Source organism: Halichoerus grypus, chromosome 5 (assembly GCF_964656455.1).
Source record: "Halichoerus grypus chromosome 5, mHalGry1.hap1.1, whole genome shotgun sequence".
Classification (NCBI taxonomy): Eukaryota; Metazoa; Chordata; class Mammalia; order Carnivora; family Phocidae; genus Halichoerus; species Halichoerus grypus.
Genome location: NC_135716.1, coordinates 32630482 through 32649635, shown reverse-complemented (window position 1 = coordinate 32649635; position 19154 = coordinate 32630482). Strand labels below are relative to the sequence as shown.

General features: G+C 43.6%; 1 long non-coding RNA gene across 1 annotated transcript; it reads right to left on the bottom strand.

Annotated features, from left to right (window-relative positions):
* Window positions 1-9463: 9463 nt before the first annotated feature.
* LOC118523159 (uncharacterized) lies at window positions 9464-17025 on the bottom strand. Its single transcript, XR_013447487.1, has 3 exons — window positions 16629-17025; window positions 14736-14847; window positions 9464-10709 (listed from the first exon to the last, which is right to left on the bottom strand). It is a non-coding gene; the product is annotated as an uncharacterized LOC118523159 (long non-coding RNA).
* Between the last annotated feature and the right edge of the window lie 2129 nt (window positions 17026-19154).

The following is a 19154-nucleotide window of genomic DNA, read 5'->3' as shown; positions in this document are numbered from 1 at the left end:
TATTTGTTCCCTGTTTCTTAGCTTGATGTGTATTCACCTGGAGTAAAAATTACTCTTCCTGGACTCACCTGCATCTAGGTGGGGCCAACGTGATTATGTTTTGGTCTTTATCAGAGGAAAGTATATGGGATCGTGTGCAGGAAAGTGTTAACCGAGCAGGCCCAAATTGCTCAAATCTTGCACATGCCCCAGAAGGGTCTGTTCCATGACTGTCCCTTTGCTGGTTCCTGGGAATTGAGCTCTTGGAATGTTTTAACTGATAAGAGTCTTTAGCATGCTAAGGGCTTTGAATCACACTGTACCAGTTTGTGTAGATATTTTGTACAAACAGTTACTTTCTTGGGGTCTGGAGCTCCAGGGGTCCAGTTAGTCACACAGGCACTGTAAGTTTGGGTGACTGACACCGGATTCCTAAACTCAGTCAAGTTTTCCTGACTGACAACACTTTGCAGGGATTGTCACAATTTGTTGCTAGAGAAATTAAGCGTGTCCTGGGTGACACCACTGGGAGAGACTCTCGAAGGTGTGCACTTGGTTTCCTCTGGACTTCACCCTTTGTCGAATTTGCTCTGTATCCTTCACCATAATAAACTGTGACTGTGAGTATGATGACCTGTGAGTCCTTCTAGTGAATCACCAAAACTATGGGTGGTCTTGGGACCCCTGGCACAGATAGTGTAATATATGATGTCATTAATAAGAAAATATTCACTCTTCTCCCTCAACTTTCATGGGAAGAGTATACCTTCCTAGCCAATTGATATTGAACTTGGCCATATGACCTGCCTTGGCCAATCACATGTGTGTCGAAGTGATTTTGTGCCATTCAAAGTTCAGACCTTAAAGACATTGCATGTTTCTATTTGACGTTTTGGGAGCATTTGGGCAGCATGTTTCAGAAAGCTGGTGACTAAATCAGCCTTGGCCATGGAATGAACACACACGAAGCAGACCAGAGTCCAAACAACAGCACGGCGCCAAGCCTGGTCAGACCTGCAATCTGAAGGTAACCTGAAGGGAACTGATATAGGCAGCCCTGGAAACCTCCTAGAGAGCAGCCTGTGTGTGTGTCCTCTCCTCCCTGGTTGTTTTGTCTGGAAAACCAGATTTGATCCTAAACTCTAACCACTTCTGTGGGGTGTGAGGGCACCGGCCAGACCCTCAGGCTGACAGAGCAATGAGCTGGAAGGTACCTGGATCCCTAGTGACCCTGTGGAGCTGACATATTTCTAAGTTGTTGAGAGCACTGATAGGTTAGATTATCTGTCAGGTGCAGCTACATTTAATCCTAACTAATATGATCAGCAAACCCTTATCCATCGTAGACTCTCAGGGAGACCAGGCAAATGCAGAAAGCTCGGGTGAACTGCTTTTACTGCCTCCTGTTATGTTCTGGGCTATTATCAGAATACGAGTCTGTTACCAATTTTCATATTTACCCTCATCCTCTGCCTAAAAGAACTCAACTCGGGAGGAAGAACAAATGGGCTAAGGTTGACCTTTGGAATATTCCACTAGACAATTTCTTTTTTTTTTTTTTAAATGTGTTTCTTTTTTTTTTTTTTTGCCTCCGAGCTCTTTCAAATGAAACCTGACTGAAAACCAATAAGTAAAATAAACATGGGCCAAAATGCTCTGAAAGAAGGAGGGTGACAAAGTGTGGCATTGTAAATCTTCCCTCTTCTAGCCCCGGGGCGGTTGGGGGGGGGAGCTCTGCTGAATGGCTCTGGCCTCCTAAAGCACAGAGCTGTGTCCAGAGGTGGTGCTGCAACCCCTTTTCTGGATTCCCCCCCCCCTCCCCACCCAGCCCAGGGCTTTGCTGAGAACACTTTATCGAGTGTCACATTATTATTCTCTTCAGTGCTTTCTCTCTTCCATCTGGGGTGGAAGGGAGACAGTGAGGCAGACAATTACATTGCTGATGTGGGATTTTTAGAGGAAAATTGAGGGAAATTATAGGGACTACCCAGCTGTGGTGAAAACTCCTCACTCTCTTCCCACAGGACCCATTATTTTACAAACTGCGACTATTTAAAATGATTTACAGTCACTTGCCAACTTTACCATGCTGTTAGGGTCACTTGAATCTTACCTAGCTCTTAAAAAGAGTACAGATGGTGAAAGCGTGTTCACCCTCCAAACAGTGTGCATTTGATGACTCCTATTTAGAAAGTTGAAATCTACTACTCTATCAAGGTCAATCTTATCTCCCTAGTATTGCCTCTTCTATTTGATCTAATTTCCCCTCTCCTGGATCCTGTCTCCTGTATCAGCTTATTTGTGCCTTGGAAATTTCTTTCACTAGAGCATCTCTGGACTTCTGCCTGGTCAGTCCTCCTTTTCCAAAAACAAAGGAAACCCCTTGAGAATGTTATCTTTACCCTTTATTTAAAGATACTCACTATGTAATTATATTCACTTTCTTCCTTTCTTCCTTGTATGTTTCGTCAAGAAAGAAAACTAAGAGAAGTGATAATTCTGTAAGATTGATCCAGATCCTCCTGGTTCAGTGAGCTCACAGCTTCCAGTTGAGTCTAGTGTCCTGGTTGCTTTATTAGCTTAGAATTTGGAAGTGTGATGGCCCAGATGAAAATCAACAGCGAGGTGTCTGTGCAGTAGCTAATTACTGAAAGACAGCCTCTCCAAAGCGTGATGTAAGCTTTGGGGGCCTGACTTTAGGAGTGAACTACTATCTGGTTCACTTTGTATTTTCACTTCAGAGGCTGCTGTGCTATACAATTAACACGTAGGAAATGGAGAAGAAAGTGTTTTTCTGGAGAAAATGCTCAGGGGGCCTCCCGGTAGTTTAGAGTGCAGCACAGGAAATGTCTTTAGTGTGAAAAAAAAAAAAAAAAAGCACAAATGGTTAAGGGATAAAATGAGTCACTTCCAAGATGTACATTTAAGAACTGGAGAGCAATGGGCTATTTTGAGCAGAGGAAAAATAGATAATTTTGCCATTTAGCATTTTTTTTTTGAAAAAGAACTTGTAAGGTTCTACCTGGATACTTTAAAAAAAAACATAGCATTTCAGTATATTAGGTTTTAATTTTGTTTTACATTATGGAAGTAACTCATGCTGGCTGTAAAATAATGTCAAATGGCAGAGAAGGATATTGCATTGTTCAGGGTAGGCTAGGCTATGTTGCATGTGGTAGGCAGTCCTAGAGATGGCTCCAGTCAGCTGCCTCCTGGTACTCACAATCTTGAAATTCTCATTCCTTTGAGTGTGGGCTAGATTGAGTGACTCACTTCTAACAACAGAGTAAGGCAGGGTCCGCCTGGGTGGCTCAGTCGTTAAGCGTCTGCCTTCAGCTCAGATCATGATCCCAGGGTCCTGGGATCCAGCCCCGCATTGGGCTCCCTGCTCTGCGGGAAGCCTGCTTCTCCCTCTCCCACTCCCCCTGCTTGTGTTCCCTCTCTGCTGTGTCTCTCTCTGTCAAATAAATAAATCAAATGTTTTAAAAAAAACAAACAGAGTAAGGCAGAATGATGGGATGTCACTTCTGAGGTTAGGTTATAGGAAGACCGAGCCTTCCACCTTGGAGTCTCTATCTCTTCCTCCCTCCCTTAAATCTTTCCCTCTGGGAAAGCAAGCTGCCCTACCTTGAGCAAACCTACAGAGTGTTCCCTGATGTGTCTGGCCAACAGCCACATGAGTGAGCATGTGAGCAGATTCTCCAGCCCTGGTAGAGCCTTGAAATGTCCACAGCCTTGGCCAACACCTTGATCAAAGCCTGGTGAAGTGTCCTCAGTCAGAACGGCTCCTGAGATCCTGACCAGTAAAATAATAAATGTTTGTTGCTTTTAGTTGCTAAGCTTGTGAGGTAATTTGTTATGTCTAATAGATAACTAATACACTATATTAATTAACTCCCAAATCTCAGTGGCTTTACCCAATAAGTACCCCCACCTACAACACACACAGAGACACTCATGCTACATTTTTAGTTCGAGTTAAGGGGCTCCTGGGAAACTGTCCTACTTGGGTAACATAGCAATCTAGGCTGCTTCCATTTTGTGGTAGGGAGATTGCTTGGAGGGCTCACAACTTTAAGTACCCCAGACAGAAAGTGATGAATGCTACTTCAGCTCACATTTCAAGGGCAGAAACCAGTCACATGATTTCACCCAACTGCATGGGAAAATGGAGGATCATATGGATAGTCAATGAGAATTATGTGTTTCTGCCACATGTATAACATAAAAAGTGAAAATCTATTTTTCTCCTCCCACCACACATTCCATGTTTAACGACTTGAATTGTGCTCTTTCAGATAGACACACTTATTGCACAAGCACACGGACTTATGTATATATACATATATGTGTATATATGTATATATATATATATATATATATATATATAAATAGGGTCATACATATGTATATATGTAAATAGGATCAGATTTCTACCTTGAGGTTTATCTCATTCTTGGTAACATCTGCTTGGTATTTTATGGTAGGGATGTATCATCATTCATTTAATTGTTTCTCTATTAATGAGGACTAACTTAATAATTTCTATGGCTAATGAAGTGTCTTAATAGATTTTCACCTATTATTTCTCTAACTTGTCCATATGACATCATGTACATATATCGACACCAGTCTACAGAGAGAACAAATCTTTTCCCCATCAGCCCTTGCCTCACCCCACTCTTGCTTGCTTCTTAAATAAAGGGCATCATCATATTTGCCCCCATTTTTAGAGGCAGTAAGAGATGTTAGGGAGTTGTTAAAGTATTCAACTTCACTACCCATGATTCTGATATGAATATAAAAGAAAAGGACAGAAGAGAACTAGCATCTACGTGCACAGGGTGCTTAGACACTGAGCTATCCATTTATATATCGATTTCACTAAAACCTCATAGTACGCGATGAAATATGTAATTATTTAGCTCCCATGGTGAAATCCTATTCATGGACTTTAAGTACATCCTGGCTTCAACGCCCACCGGGTATACTCACCATGTAATTTCTTTTTTTTTCCTTTTTTTTCTAGAAAGCAGATAGAGTTAACAGGCTGTGATGATCGCTGCTTTTCTTAGTGAAGATACTATAAAGATCTCTGTGCCCTTTCCCAGAAGATAGACCATGTGTAGTATAAAAGAGAAAAGAATATGCAATGTTTGTTAATTTTCTGGGATAGTGTATGCTATAAGTACGCTAGTTTCTTTCCACATCTCTATTAAAGAGGAGAACAAAAAATAAATACATCCCAAATGATGAGAGAGAGGTAAGACTGGCTGTCTCTGCTGGTCCACCATTTCCACTCGGGGATCTATTCAAGACCAGAACATTCTCTGCCTTCAAATCAGTTGCCACGTCACGTCTAAGCTGTCTGAGGGTTGCAAGCAAACTCCTCTGGGTCCTCTTTCTGACCAAGTGAACTGTTCCAGTTGAGAGCCTTGGGACTGCTAGACAGCAAAGTATTCCAACTTTGGCAGAGAGATGGGAACAGGGAGGGTAATATCTGAATTTTTATAGCATTTTCTTGGATGAGAAATAAAGAAAGAGAAAATTTTCTTGACTGATTTCTGGCTCCTGGAGTCCTACAACTTCCTTCTCTCTGTGCCAAAGATATAAAGTAAGGCTCAGTCTGGACAGAGTACCATCTCCAATCCAGGCAGGCACTAAGATATTATTACCATTTCAATATTGCTGATGAGCCAACAGAGGCTCTGAGAGATTAAGGAACTTGACCCCAAGATCTGAGGAACCACACAGACCTCAGGACACACGGTCTACCTGTTTGGCTGGAAGGAAGGGATCTCTTGGGACTACTTCACATTTAAAAAATACTCTCTAAACAGAGCTGAGGCCAAATGATACGCATCTGGAAGAGCCTTCCTTCCATCCCAACACCTTGAACGCTTTCTCTGGACAACCTAAAAATCAATTCTTCCTCTACAGCCCTTCAGCTGACAAAGAGTTTGCGGAGTGCTGGGGAGAGCATTCTGCTGAATAATTTGTTTGCACTGGGTCTTTCTGCAAATAGAGGTGGTAGACAATAAAGTTTCTGTCAGACAGGTATTCTAATGACATTTATTTTCTACGGATCTGCCGGCTCCTGGCCATTGTATGAAACCAGGAAAGGGGAAGTGAAGCTGCTCTGCAAACTGATGGGAAACAGCGAATCCATGACTCCACGTTTAGATAGGAAGGCTGTGCCGATTAGGTGACATTCGTGAAGAGCTTGCCTTTTCTTCTATTAAATTAGATCATCCCTCCCAGAATTATTGTCTTTTACTGGAAGATGTGTGTGTGTTCTGACAGTCCATTCACTCACTCATTCATTCATTTATTCACTTAATAAATATTTACTGAGGGCCAACTGTGCCTCAAACACTGATGTAGTTGTTAGGAATAAAGTAGTGCACTAAAAAGACCAAAATTCGGGGCGCCTGGGTGGCTCAGTCGTTAAGCGTCTGCCTTTGGCTCAGGTCATGATCCCAGCGTCCTGGGATCGAGCCCCGCATCGGGCTCCCTGCTCCGCGGGAAGCCTGCTTCTCCCTCTTCCACTCCCCCTGCTTGTGTTCCCTCTCTCGCTGTGTCTCTATCAAATAAATAAATAAAATCTTTAAAAAAAAAAAAAAAAAAAGACCAAAATTCTTACCTTCGTAAAGTTGGGTTTTTTTTTTTTTTTCATTCTTGCGGGGGAAGAGAAGCAAAGCAGTATTAACACCAGTGGTGTGTCAGATTACAAAGCAGAGAAGGGCAAACGTTGAGTGTGGGGTAGGGGAGGATGCAAGTTTAAATAGAAGAGGGAGGAGGTGACGTTTGTGAGAGTGGAGCGTTCCAGTAGGGGGAGCAGCAGAGGCAAAGGGCGCCAGGAAAGGCAGTGTGGGCTGGAGAGGTTGGAGTCCGGAGTAGAAGAGAGAGAGAGAGAGAGAGAGAGAGAAGGTCCAGCAGATAGGGGAGGGCCAGGATGGGCAGTGCCTCCCAGCGTGCTAGCAGGACTGCGGTTTTGATTCTCAGTGGGATGGAACCATTGCAGGGATCCCAGCAGAGAATGGATAAGATCTGACTTATTTTGTAATGGGATCACTCTGGCTGATCTGGTGAAGATCAGCTGTGGGGAGGCCATTTGGAAACGTTTGCAATAATCTAGGGGAACGCTGAGGAGAGCTTGGTTCAGATTAATATGGTGGAGGGAGCAAGACATGGTTTGATTCTGGATATATGTCCTGATCTATGGAATGTGGGATGTGAGAGAGGGGAGTCACAGAGGACACCGACATTTTTGGTCTGAACAATCAGGAGGATGGAGTACGCTATTGGGGCAATAGTGTAGGAGTTCAGTTTTAAACATGCTAAATTTGAGATGCCAACTAGATATTTAAATGACAATCTATGGGTGTATCCCTGGCTTCTACCCACTAAGTGCCAGCAGCCTCCCCCACCCCAGTGGTGGCAACCAAAAACATCTTCAGACATTGCCAGATATCCCCTTCGAGGGGCCAAATGTCCCTGGTTGAGAACCACTGGTGGAGGGTCTCCACTCTTATTTGCTCATATTTTGGCCTGCATTTTCTATGTTCCCTCCAGTGTCCAGGAAAGAAAGCAAGGGACAGGCCTCTGGGGGTTCTCCTCTGATTTCGTGTCTATTAGCTAAATGAATAGCAGGTGTAGGCAGCTGTTAAACCTCCGGGGAAAATGTTATACACCTGGATTTGATTGGCTTGCTCTCTGTTCACAGTGAGCAAGTCAAGAAGCTGATGGATATTTCCTGGTAGAAAAACATCCTACCACTAGTCGATCAAAAAGCATTTAATGAATACCTATCTTAAATTCGCTTAGCACAAATGTGACATTTCCCACAACCCCAGATGAGGCATTTCCGTACACCAGTGTAGAGGCACTAATTTGGAATTTAATATTAAGTATCTTACATCTTTTTTATCTCTCCGATCTTTCCACCCCCTGGATAGGCTTGGATTGCTTTGGAAAGCCTGGTGTGTCGCTGGGATTTTGTGTGTTTCAGTATATTCTATTGGAATGTTTTCTTTCAGACATTTATGTCTGCCAAGTTGGTGACATTTCTCTCATGATGCGTGTCTCTACAAGTTACCAAATGCTTTCAGTTAAGCTGGAGCTAAATTTCTGCATTGACTAATTCAGCTTTATACACCAAATCCCACTGGGGTTGTGCTCAGCAAGCGGACTCAGTCAGGAGTGGCTGCTGGGAGGGGAGGGAGATATCTGGAACGAAAGACACACAGACTTTTATCAGTTTGTTGTCCGATTTAAGTTCACCAGGACAAGCTAATCCTAACTCAGGGCATGTTAAGATTTTGTGAGAGAATTGCTGCTCAGTCTTCCACTTGTGATTTATTAGTAAGTGATCTCCTGGAGGGTGAAAGGACCAGGATACCATTTGGTAGGCGACTTGAAACACTTCTGAATCTTCTCCCGTATTCCATTTTCTGGCTTTCTTTCTAAATTATTTCCCTATAGGAAGGTTTTCCTTATAGTCACCATTTGAATTATGCAGGATACTGCTTCATTTATCATATGCTTCTATATTATTACGGAGTCATGAGGCTCTGATAAAGCTTTAAATAGCAGCTCTAGAGAATTTTCTTTAAAGGGGTGCCATTTGGTAATAGCAGTTTTTTAGGAATGGCCACTGTCCCAGTTTTGTCTACATACTTTCTCTAGTGTCTGCCTGCCATGATAAAGTCTGATAAAACTACCCACTTTCCCAGCCTCCCTTGATACTAGACCTTTTTCAGGCTGATGAAATGGTAAAAGAAGTGTACTGGCATGGAAGGGCTCCTGGGAAGGAATTTTCCACATTGACAGTAAGAGAGTGGTGTATAAGGACAGTGCTTTCTAATGACCCTGATTACCCAGCTGCTTCCTGCCTTTAACTAAAGCTTTGTGGGATGACTATGGCTGTGGCAGCCATCCTGTGACCATGAGGGAAAGGTCTCTCCTCCAGAGAATTGCAGAGATGCTGGATCCAGCACTTTGACATAATTGGAAACCCAGCTAAAAGGAGCTTAAACCATAAGGATATTTATTATTTCCTTAGTGATGGGTGTTTCTGGTGGTGTTTTGATAATCTACAGCTAAAAGCCATTCAACTGTAACTAAAATTCAATAACCAAAGTTCACACTCTCATTAACAGAGCTAGTGCATGAGTCTAGGAATGCTCTCTAGCAGAACTCTGTTCCTTTATGCCTCTCTAACTCTGTATATGTAGTTTATAAAGTTGAAGAAATGCAAAATACTTCTACAACTGAACAATAAGATGTGTGGATAATCGTCTAGGAAGAGACATAATTTCAAATTATGCTTAGTCTATAAGAATCTTTACAATTGACGAAATCTGGCAAATAAGACAGCAAAAGTAAGGCTGACAGTAAGTTCTAAAGATGAAAATATCTATATAACATTTAAGTCTGGGTTAAGGCGAGCTATGCAGAGGCTCTGAAATCCCATACTCTGTGATTTAAATGAACTATTAGCAATTTTATTTGTCCCCACCCCTTTCACACTTGAGTCTCCTTTGGATTCTTTGCCACGTTGAAGTCAAGCTGTGAGTGAGTGCATTCTCTTATTATCTACAAAAGAAACAGTAAACCGGAAGCAGCTCCCCAGTGCTCTGAGCCAGATGCATCCTCTTCCCTTTGGCTTTCTATGTCAAGTCTAGCAGTCCTGAAAAAGGAAGCCTCTCTCTCACATTCTGAGCATTCCTGAAAGGACTTGGCCTTTTGTTCACCATTGCCCCTACATTAAGGGCAAACGTTCAGTCACTAAAAGGTCCAGGTGTGCAAAGGCATTTTGAATATAACTCTTTAAGATACAGAACCTTGTAGGATCTGGAAATCAAAATTACACTTGGAGTGGCAGCTTGTAGGCAGTACGATTCATGTCAATGTAATTTTAAAGAGCTGAGATCCTAAGCTGTCTGAATCAGCCTTTGAAACAAAAAGACGAGCTCACTATGCCGTGGCTGGGCTAGCTACTCCAGCGATCACAAGATGCTCAACTATGCTAACTCTGAGCGGGGCAATGCACTGTGACATGTTCGGAGGGAGAATTGAATTCCACGAGATAAGAAAGCCATCGATACAGGCTTTTTCGTGCAGGTTGATTAATAAACTTCTCAAAGGATTATACTAACATCAACTGCTTTCTCTAGAATAATGTACAACAGGAGGTTGAAAACTTCTCGGCGGGCAGCCGGCAGCAGAATTTATCACTGGAAGGGAGCTGGCTCTGGCAGGCAGAGCCCTCCACGAAGTCTCTCAGGGACGAAGCTGAGAGCTGGAGGGCTTGCGTGTTGGCTGGTCCTGCAGAGGCCCAGAAGGAAATGGCGAACTGCTCCCCGTGGGGCATTTCTGTGCTGTTGCAGAAGAGTATGAGAGGAAGGGGGAGACGAGGGAGAGGCAGGAGGACTTGGTGGGAGGCGGTGGAAATACAGGGCATTAGGTGGTCCTTGAAGCGTTCCACATGGCTGGGGCGCCGGAAGGGCCTCCAAGGACAAGGGTGTCTTGTTGAACTTGATGTTCTTTATGTTGTAAACTCTTCTTTGGACTCCCTCTAAGTCTTCAGTGCAATCTACTGAACACCAAATCTATCCACTGTGAGTGGATGCTTTCTGTGGAATTTGAGGAGGGGGCTGTATTTTAGGTCTGGATCTGCGCAGTGCTGTCAGAGATGACATTCATGGGGTGGCAAGGTGGCTCGCAGCCTGAAGAAGGGATGGGAGGCAGAGGGGAACAGAAGAATTTAAAACACCCTTCCCCCCAGCCCCATTTTGTTGGAAATGTTTGGGAATCATGGAAAGGGTTTGCGGATTTGTGTAATACCATCTCGTTCCTTGCCTCAGGACTTGTGAGTCCCTCCCAGGTGGGGAGCTGGGCATCATCCTCAGGCTCTTTTGTGTGCCCGAGGCCTGGGCTGGTGCTGTTTGCTGCTCCAGGGGCACCCCCCTTCTCTGTTCTGCTCTCTGACCCGGGAGGCTGGCCGTGTGGACCTGGCTTCTGGTTGACTCTGGCTCATGGGGAGCCCCATGCAGAGTCTCTGCAAGAGGTTAGAAGAAGGGAGTAGAGTGAAGGCAGGGTTCCTATTCCCTGACCTCCTCCCTGTGAGGTCACTTTGGGTTAAGTTTGGCCCTGTCCTAAGATCACTGCTTTCTCTTAAGGGGACTGTCTTTCTTTTCAGGTTTTAATCACCATTCCCTTCCTTCTAGGTAGGGTGATCAATTTTCCCGGTTTGCTGGAACCGAGGCTATTCCCAGGACACGGGATTTTGAGTTCTAAAACCAAGACAGTCCTGGGCAAATGGGGACGAGTCACTCTAGCCCGAGGAATGGTTAACCACTCCCGTGCTAGTTCTAGCTTCAGGTGACTGAGCTATCTCTGTCCTACACCTCCCCCCATTCTCAGTCCTTTGGTAAAACAAACAAACACACCATCCTGGAATGACCTCATTCAGGCATGTTGTCTCTTTCCTGTTGGGTCCTGAGTGACACGCTACTTGACCATGAACCCTCATGATCATGTTCTCTCTCAGCTGTGGTTTCCTCAACTGCCAAATGAGAGAGTTACACTAGAACATTCCCTTACAGGTTTCCAGCTCCAGCATCACAAAGTGATTGAAAAGAACAGCATGATTTTTATCTCTTAACATTTTGTAACTGTCTCCCTTATTCCTGTTGTCATCTTCCAGTAATTCTGGCTAAAGAATTCTTGAGGACTTCCCATTGCCAGGCCTTGGCTGTGCCCGGGGAAACTAGATGCAGGGTACATAGTTCTGGTCCTGGACAGGGTCACGTCTGGTTTAGGGGGAGGGAAGGAGAGAGAGGCCGGACAGCATATTATTTCAGCACGGAGGGCTATGTGCTAAACGAGATTTATATATGGTGTCCAAGAAGCCCAAGGAGGGGTATCCAATGAAATCTGGAAGGCTTTTTGGAGGAAGGAACACCTGAACTGAATTTTAAATGATGTGCCAAGTAAAGGGGAAAGAGGACAGGAAAAGGACAGGTAGAACATTCCTGAGCATAAGCAGAGCCTGGAGGGGGCCAAGGACATGAACTATGGGGCAAGTATGGGAAGACTTCGAGGTAGGGTAACATTAGCTGTTCAGTTTTGGTGAAACCTAAGATGTGAGGCAGGAGATGAGTCTGGAGAAGGAGATGAGGCTGCCATATATAGGGTCTGGCAGACTGCTTCAGGAGGGGGCCCTTTATCTTGTGGAGAACAGAAACCCACTAAATAATGGGTTGTTTTGCCATTGAGCAGAGTGACCTAATATTTAAATATCCAGTTTCTGAAAGTAAAACATAAAGAGTAGCTCCAGACCAACAACAAAAAATAATTTGTGTTCAGCAAATTTTCTGAAGTCTTGCTCGTGTAATGGAACTTCAGATCTGTGTTTTTAGCTATATGAAATGATTAATTGATTCTGCTATTAGGAAAATTAGGAAAATCAAACTCCACCTCAAAGCTTTCTCTGAAGGAAAAATAGCAGACAATGGCTTGATAGGTTTACCTTGACAGTCTTCATTCATTTACTTAAATGTTCATTTCGCTTCACTTAAATTTTGAGGTTTTGAGGACAAAAACCATGTCTTAATATATTTTTTTAAGATTTTATTTATTTATGTGAGAGAGAGAGCTTGAGGGGGGGAGGGTCAGAGGAAGAAGCAGACTCCCTGCTGAGTAGGGAGCCAGATGTGGGACTCGATCCTGGGACTCCAGGATCATGACCTGAGCTGAAGGCAGTCGCTTAACCAGCTGAGCCACCCAGGTGCCCACTGTCTTAATATTGCATCACCAGCAATTAAGACATTGTTTGGGACATAGAGGGAGTCAATAAATGTCTGTCCCATGGAAAAAAAAACACTTTCCTGAGTGTCCACCAAGCAGTAAGTACGAGCTGCACTAAAACCAAGAAATAGAGTAGCAAAATACAAAGCTTCTGTCCCCAAAACATTAAAGGTCACACGTGGACCTTGAATTAAACAAACTAAATGTAAAAGGACATTTTGATTCTTTTAGAGAAATTAGAATGTGGAGTGAAAAGAGGGATTGAAATGAAAACAGATGAAAAGAGATTATTATTTTGTTAGGTGTAATAACAGTGTTGTGATTATGTGACAAAATATCTTTTTTTTAAAAATGTAATGTTAAGATTGGAAGTATTTAAGGGTGAAATAATGTCAGGCACTTACATTAAAATATTATCTCTATGCCTTAAAAAGTTTGTTTAAAAACAAAAAAAATTGGGGCGCCTGGATGCCTCGGTTAAGCAACTGCCTTTGGCTCAGGTCATGATCCCAAGGTCCCGGGATTGAGCCCCGCATCGGGCTCCCTGCTCAGCGGGGATTCTGCTTCTCCCTCTGTCCCTACCCGCTCTTGTGCTCTTTCTCTCTCTCAAATAAACAAAATAAAATCTAAAAAAATAATAATAATTAAAACAAAAAAATTTAAAAGTTACCACCAAAACAATAAAGAAAGAAAAAAGGAGGGAAAGTAGGGAGGAAGGAAGGAGGCAGAGAAGGAGGAAGTTAGCTAGTTTCAGTTGGGAGAAGCTTCTAGACTGGAAAACACAACATTCCCAAGGTTACACATACTAGGGAGTAAATTTGCTTCGCGACGGGCATGAATTAAAAGCGTAATCATGGGCGCCTGGGTGGCTCAGTCGGTTAAACGACTGCCTTCAGCTCAGGTCATGCTCCCAGGGTCCTGGGATCGAGTCCCACGTCGGGCTCCCTGCTCAGTGGGGAGTCTGCTTCTTCCTCTCCCTCTGCCTGCCACTCCCCCTGCTTGTGCTCTCTCTCTCTGTCAAATAAATAAATAAAATCTTTAAAAAAAAAAAAAAGCATAATCACAGTGTGGGTAGAAACCAGGAAGAAGGAACTGGGGAGGAGTAAATTTTGAGTGAGGTTTCTTAGGCTCATGACAAAAGCCCATCTCAAATTGAAGTTACCTCTTACTTTCCTATTCTCTACATTAGTAGAACAATGTTTCTCGTTTCCTTTCCAAGTCTAGTATCATTTAGAAGAAATAAAACAGAGTAAGACACTACCTTGTGACAACTTGGCCCTCAATGATTCTGGCTGTTGCCGATAAATGATGCTCATTACAGGCTAATTGTATGACCTTGGCTATTGATAATCATAGTATTCTTTCTTTCTTTCTTTCTTTCACTAATTCATTAAAATCTTACCAAGTGTTTACTGTCGTGAGTGATGTATTAGACAGGGAAGCAGAAAATATGGTAAAGTTCCTGCTTGGATGATGCTTACATGTTAGCAGACACTTGGGGAATAGGGTCACTACAAAGACCTTACCTGTATGTGATTGTTTTTCTTGACTTTGATCTTGGCAACAATCTGGTGAGATTAGCCACTGTTTAAAACAACCTTCCTTCTGGGGTGCCCAGGTGGCTCAGCCGGTTAATCGTCCGACTCCTGATTTCAGCTCAGGTCATGATCTCAGGGTCCTGGGGTGAGCCCCCAGTTGAGTCCTGAGTGGAGTCCCATGCAGGGCTCCGAGCTCAGCACGGAGTCTGCTTGTCCCTCTCCCTCTGCTCCTCCCCCCACTTGCTCTTGCTCTCTCTCGCCCTCTCTAAAATAAATAAATAAAATCTTTAAAACAAACAAACAAAACCTTCCTTTTAAACCTAAGGTTCAGGCTGTCCAGTGACGTGGTCACTGTTATGTCACTCATAAATGGCAGCCATGTGATTGGAGCGTGGATCTTCTCACCTGGAGTCCAGCATGGCCCCCGGCATATCACAGTCTGCTCTTTATTGTGTCGCTTCTGTTAACCTGAAGGGGATGCAGGTATGATGCGCGTACCTTGCCCAACGATGAACGTCTGGAATGAAGGAAGCAGTGACAGCTCTTTGGACATAAGCAAGTGTTCTACTTAGAGCCAATCTGGGGTGCGGATCTGAGGGTGGCTCTGTTAAGTACAAGCACACTGTGACACTTCAGGGGAGATTTTCTGTTACCAGCTAATTATCACTTAAATTTGTCAAGAAGGGAAAAAGCGCCTCTCACATTTTATTTTAAAATACGAAAACCTTTGGAAAATATGAAAAAGTTTGAGGATGGTTTGCTCCTCTTCTCTCTCCACAGGCAGCCCCAGTCAGACCTGAAACAAGGAGTGATAGGAGGGCTGTCAGCGTGGTGCCCCTAGGGCGCTCCGTGGCGGGCGGGGGGGGGAGGGGTAGGGGGTGGTGGCAATCCCTGGCCATGATGCAAACCACACAGACCAGAGCCTGCGAAGGGAACAGAGAGGATGGAAATGAAAGATGGATCTCAAAGCAATTAACTAGAGAAGATTTATACCCAGAAGGGTTGCTGAAGCAGAGAGAATGAAGCCAGACTCAGAAGACCACATAAAATATGATTCCATTTATATGAAATATCCAGAACAGACAAATCCCTAGAGATAGATACAAAACAGATTACTGGTTGCCAGGGGCTGGGAAGGCAGGGAGGGAGGAGAAGGAGGGACTGCTTAATGGGTACAGATTTCCTTTTAGGGTAATGAAAATGTTCTGGAACTAGGCAGTGGTGATGTTGCACAGCATTGTGAACGGACTAAATGTCACCATTTTTATGTTAGGTGTATTTTACCACAAGAAAAAAAACACATACACATATACACACACTTTAAAAAAATCATCTTACTGGTTGGTTAATACCAACTTCAATATCTAAGTTACTTTTGCAACATAGCTGATGAGTGGTCATCCAGATTGTACCACAATATCCTCACTGAGAAGAAAATTGTTCAACAGTAAGCGTATTTCATTTTTAGGAAGCCCCCGATTATTAGAAAACTCACTGTGAATTAAAATCGATATTCTTGAAAGAGAGGGAGAAGGGGGGGCGGGTTGCTGAGTGATCAGGATGAAATTCAGATTATTTCCCACATTTATAAGTATGCTCTAGTCTGAAGTGGGGTTGCTACATTTTCCTGAGCATGTGAAACTAAAGGGCTTGTGTGGAATTCAGGAGTTATGTCTGGGATTATTCCAGAACTTGGAATCATAAATGATTAATGAGCACTGCAATAGAGGGACAGGAATCTACAAAAATTTTCCAAATTTTCTATTTGAAGAAATACACTACTATGCTCATTTTAAAATGAAAGAATCTTGGGGGGGGGGAATGCACGAGAAAAACCACATTACCAGTAATGTTCTGTGCTTTATATATATGCTATAACCTAAATAGTCCATATGCGTACATAGTTTAATATTAGGAAACGTTAATAGTTCAGAAATTCTTTTGCATTCCGGTTTAGTTAATAGTGAGAAAGATCAACAAAAACAAGTAAGTGGTTTCCTGTGAGCCGGGCTCATGGAGTTCTGGTGCAAAAAGGCAGTAACAGCTGCTTCTGACTTCTGAGCCCCTGATTCACGCGGGGCTCGGTTCCCCAGTCCCTCGTCTTTGTGCACCAGCTCCCTTTTTTGCTTCTCACCGCTCATCTGGAGTGCCATGAGTAATTAGGATTCCCTTCTACTGGGGTGTTGAAGAGCTTTGTGGTGGCACGAAGAAAAATGCGAATTTTGTCCCTGGGAACTAGCAGTGTTTTGTTTTCAAAGCTCCCCTTTCAGATGGTTCCCAGCAAAGGAACGTACTTACCTTTTATCATCAGTGTAGCGGAAAAATACTCGCCTGAGGATGTGGGCTGCTGAGAGCTGTCGGAGCCTGCCTACCTTTAGTATTTAGTGACGGCTTTGGAAGCCTTCTGCAACCCATACTCGGATCTGACTCAATGTGGGGAGAAGCCAGAAATACCCGAGGAATTGAGGAGAAACAGGAGAGCAGCAAGGGAGAAGCCCAGAGGAAAGGAACCTTTGTTTTAGACCTCGGGAGGAGACAGAAGCAGGTTAAGTCACAAAGGACATGAAACACATATATCTCTCCCAGAAAGTGGTGAGCGCAGGGTAAAGAAAGACCCACGCGGAGCTCCTATTCATTGGCGCTTTGAGGCCTATGATTTTCTCTAAGTGTGGGAGGGGCAGGTGGTTTGAGATGAAGGAGTGGCCCAGAACACACTGTCAGGGTGAAAACTTTGCTTCTCCCTCCCTCCCTTCCTGTGGATTTATTAGGCAGGCGGGCAAATCGGTGTGCAAAGAATAGATTTGCTGGAATAACAGCTGGGTAAATGGCACATTATGCAATTTCGCAGGCACACACTGATCTGCAGTTGCACAGAAATGAAATTATATGAGGCAAAGGGCTCTGCCGTGCCAGCTTTGGGCTGAGCCCTCCCCCTGCCCCTTTGCTCAGGGACGGGTTTTTATTTGTCGTCTGTCTTGCAGCCTGCGGGTGTGCGCTGCCCCGTCCCTAGCACAGAGGTGGTGTTTACTCACCCGTGGGAGGAGGACGTTTTAACTCTCCGTCTCCCCCTCCAGCGTGCAGTATTGATTTTCTGCTGTGAGGAGGCAGAAAGACCTTTCTTCAAAGTACTTTTGGAGGCAGGCCTGGCTGTGGACCGAGCTTTGTGAGCAAGGACCTGCATTTCGGGGAATGCAGGATCTCTTTCGAAGTCGCAAATTGTGTTTGTGCTATTTACTAGTCCCAACAAGTTCGTGTTTTACTGGTAGTTGTTCAAAAAAGATCCAACAGACTGAAGCTGCTTCCTCACTTGATTAGTCTAAGCAAGTCTGGATAATTGGCCTGGTTAATTAATACTTACGTCTGTTGTGCCGTTTGCGTGGACGTATTTTGAAGGTGGTGCCGGTTCTAAAATGCAGAAATAATTGCTCTATGAAACTGGGCATAAGGGGTATTCCATGGGATGACACCTTGCATATGCAAATGCTCTCCTTTTAAAATGTGATTTGCAAAACTAAGGAGTATTTGAAAATTCTCTGATCTGGAATTGTTTTTTTACAGGTGCTTGTGAGAGCTCTGGTCCTGGCTTACAGACATGAAGCACTTACCAGGAGCATCTCGGAAAGGAAACTAAAAAAGTTAACAGAGCTATCCCTTGCTCTAAAAAAATCCCCATACACAGTATGTTGAATCTGTAGTCTTGATAGGGCAGAGAATTAGTCTTTTATTACTTTGAAATTAAGTGCTCAGTTTCAATGGCTCCCCATTGCTTAACAAATTAAGTACAGGGTCCTTTGCCTGGTTTCAAAAGGCCTTGAACCACATACATCCAACAACTATATGCCGAGTGTGAGTGTGTGCAATGTGTTTTTATTAAATATAAATACCATAAAATACAGTAGGAGAAATTCCTGAGGTCTGGAGTGGGAGGAAAAAAACAGAATGCCTGAACCACAGGAGAACTGATTCGTCGATCGATGGATCCATTCCAGATATGTTTCCTGAGAAATAACTGATGGAGATGCATGGTGAATGGTACTCAAAACAAAACAAAAAAATGGCATTAATGAGTTATTGGTAGCTAGGTGAACACATTAATTTAGTATTATTAATACTATTAATAATTAATAATTAAAATTATTATTTATACAGCACAGCATATAATAATAATTGTTAATTTATTAATTCCACAAAGGATCAACTTTGTGGTGCCTTTCAGTTATGCAGATGTAAGGCAAATTTGGATAGGGACCAAGGAGTCTCTTGGAGGAGGGGAACAGAGAGATACCTTTGCATTTGAGGTTTGGTGATCTATAGTATGCCAGGTGGATTGAAGTGACCATGATTGAGGACGGCTGTTTATAAATGAAGTCCTCAAGAAGAAATTGACTTTAAGGAGGAGGGCAGTCTAGAGTGGTGGCCAAGGCCAGCATCATCATTAGAAATAGACCCAGGGCATCAGGGTATGGCTGATGCTAGAACACCTCTTGGCCAAGGAGGAGTGCATGTGTGTGTGTGTAAACGTAAAAAGCTCAGTACACAACAGGTGATAGCTTTGGAAGCCCAGGCTGATGTCAGTGTGCTGTGAGCTCCACTGGGTATGAGGAAGAGATGCTGCTCCAGATCTTCCCTGCACCCAAGGAAATACCATCATAGTAGTGAGTTCCTTGTCACCAGAACATGATCAGGAGGGGACAGGGACTGCTCAGAATTGCCAGAGCTCCTGGTTAAGGGCACTTTTTTTTTTTTTTTTTTGACAGAGACCCCATGATGCAGAGAAAGGGGCTTTTCAAAAGATAGGCACAATTTTCCAGGCCATTGGAGTTC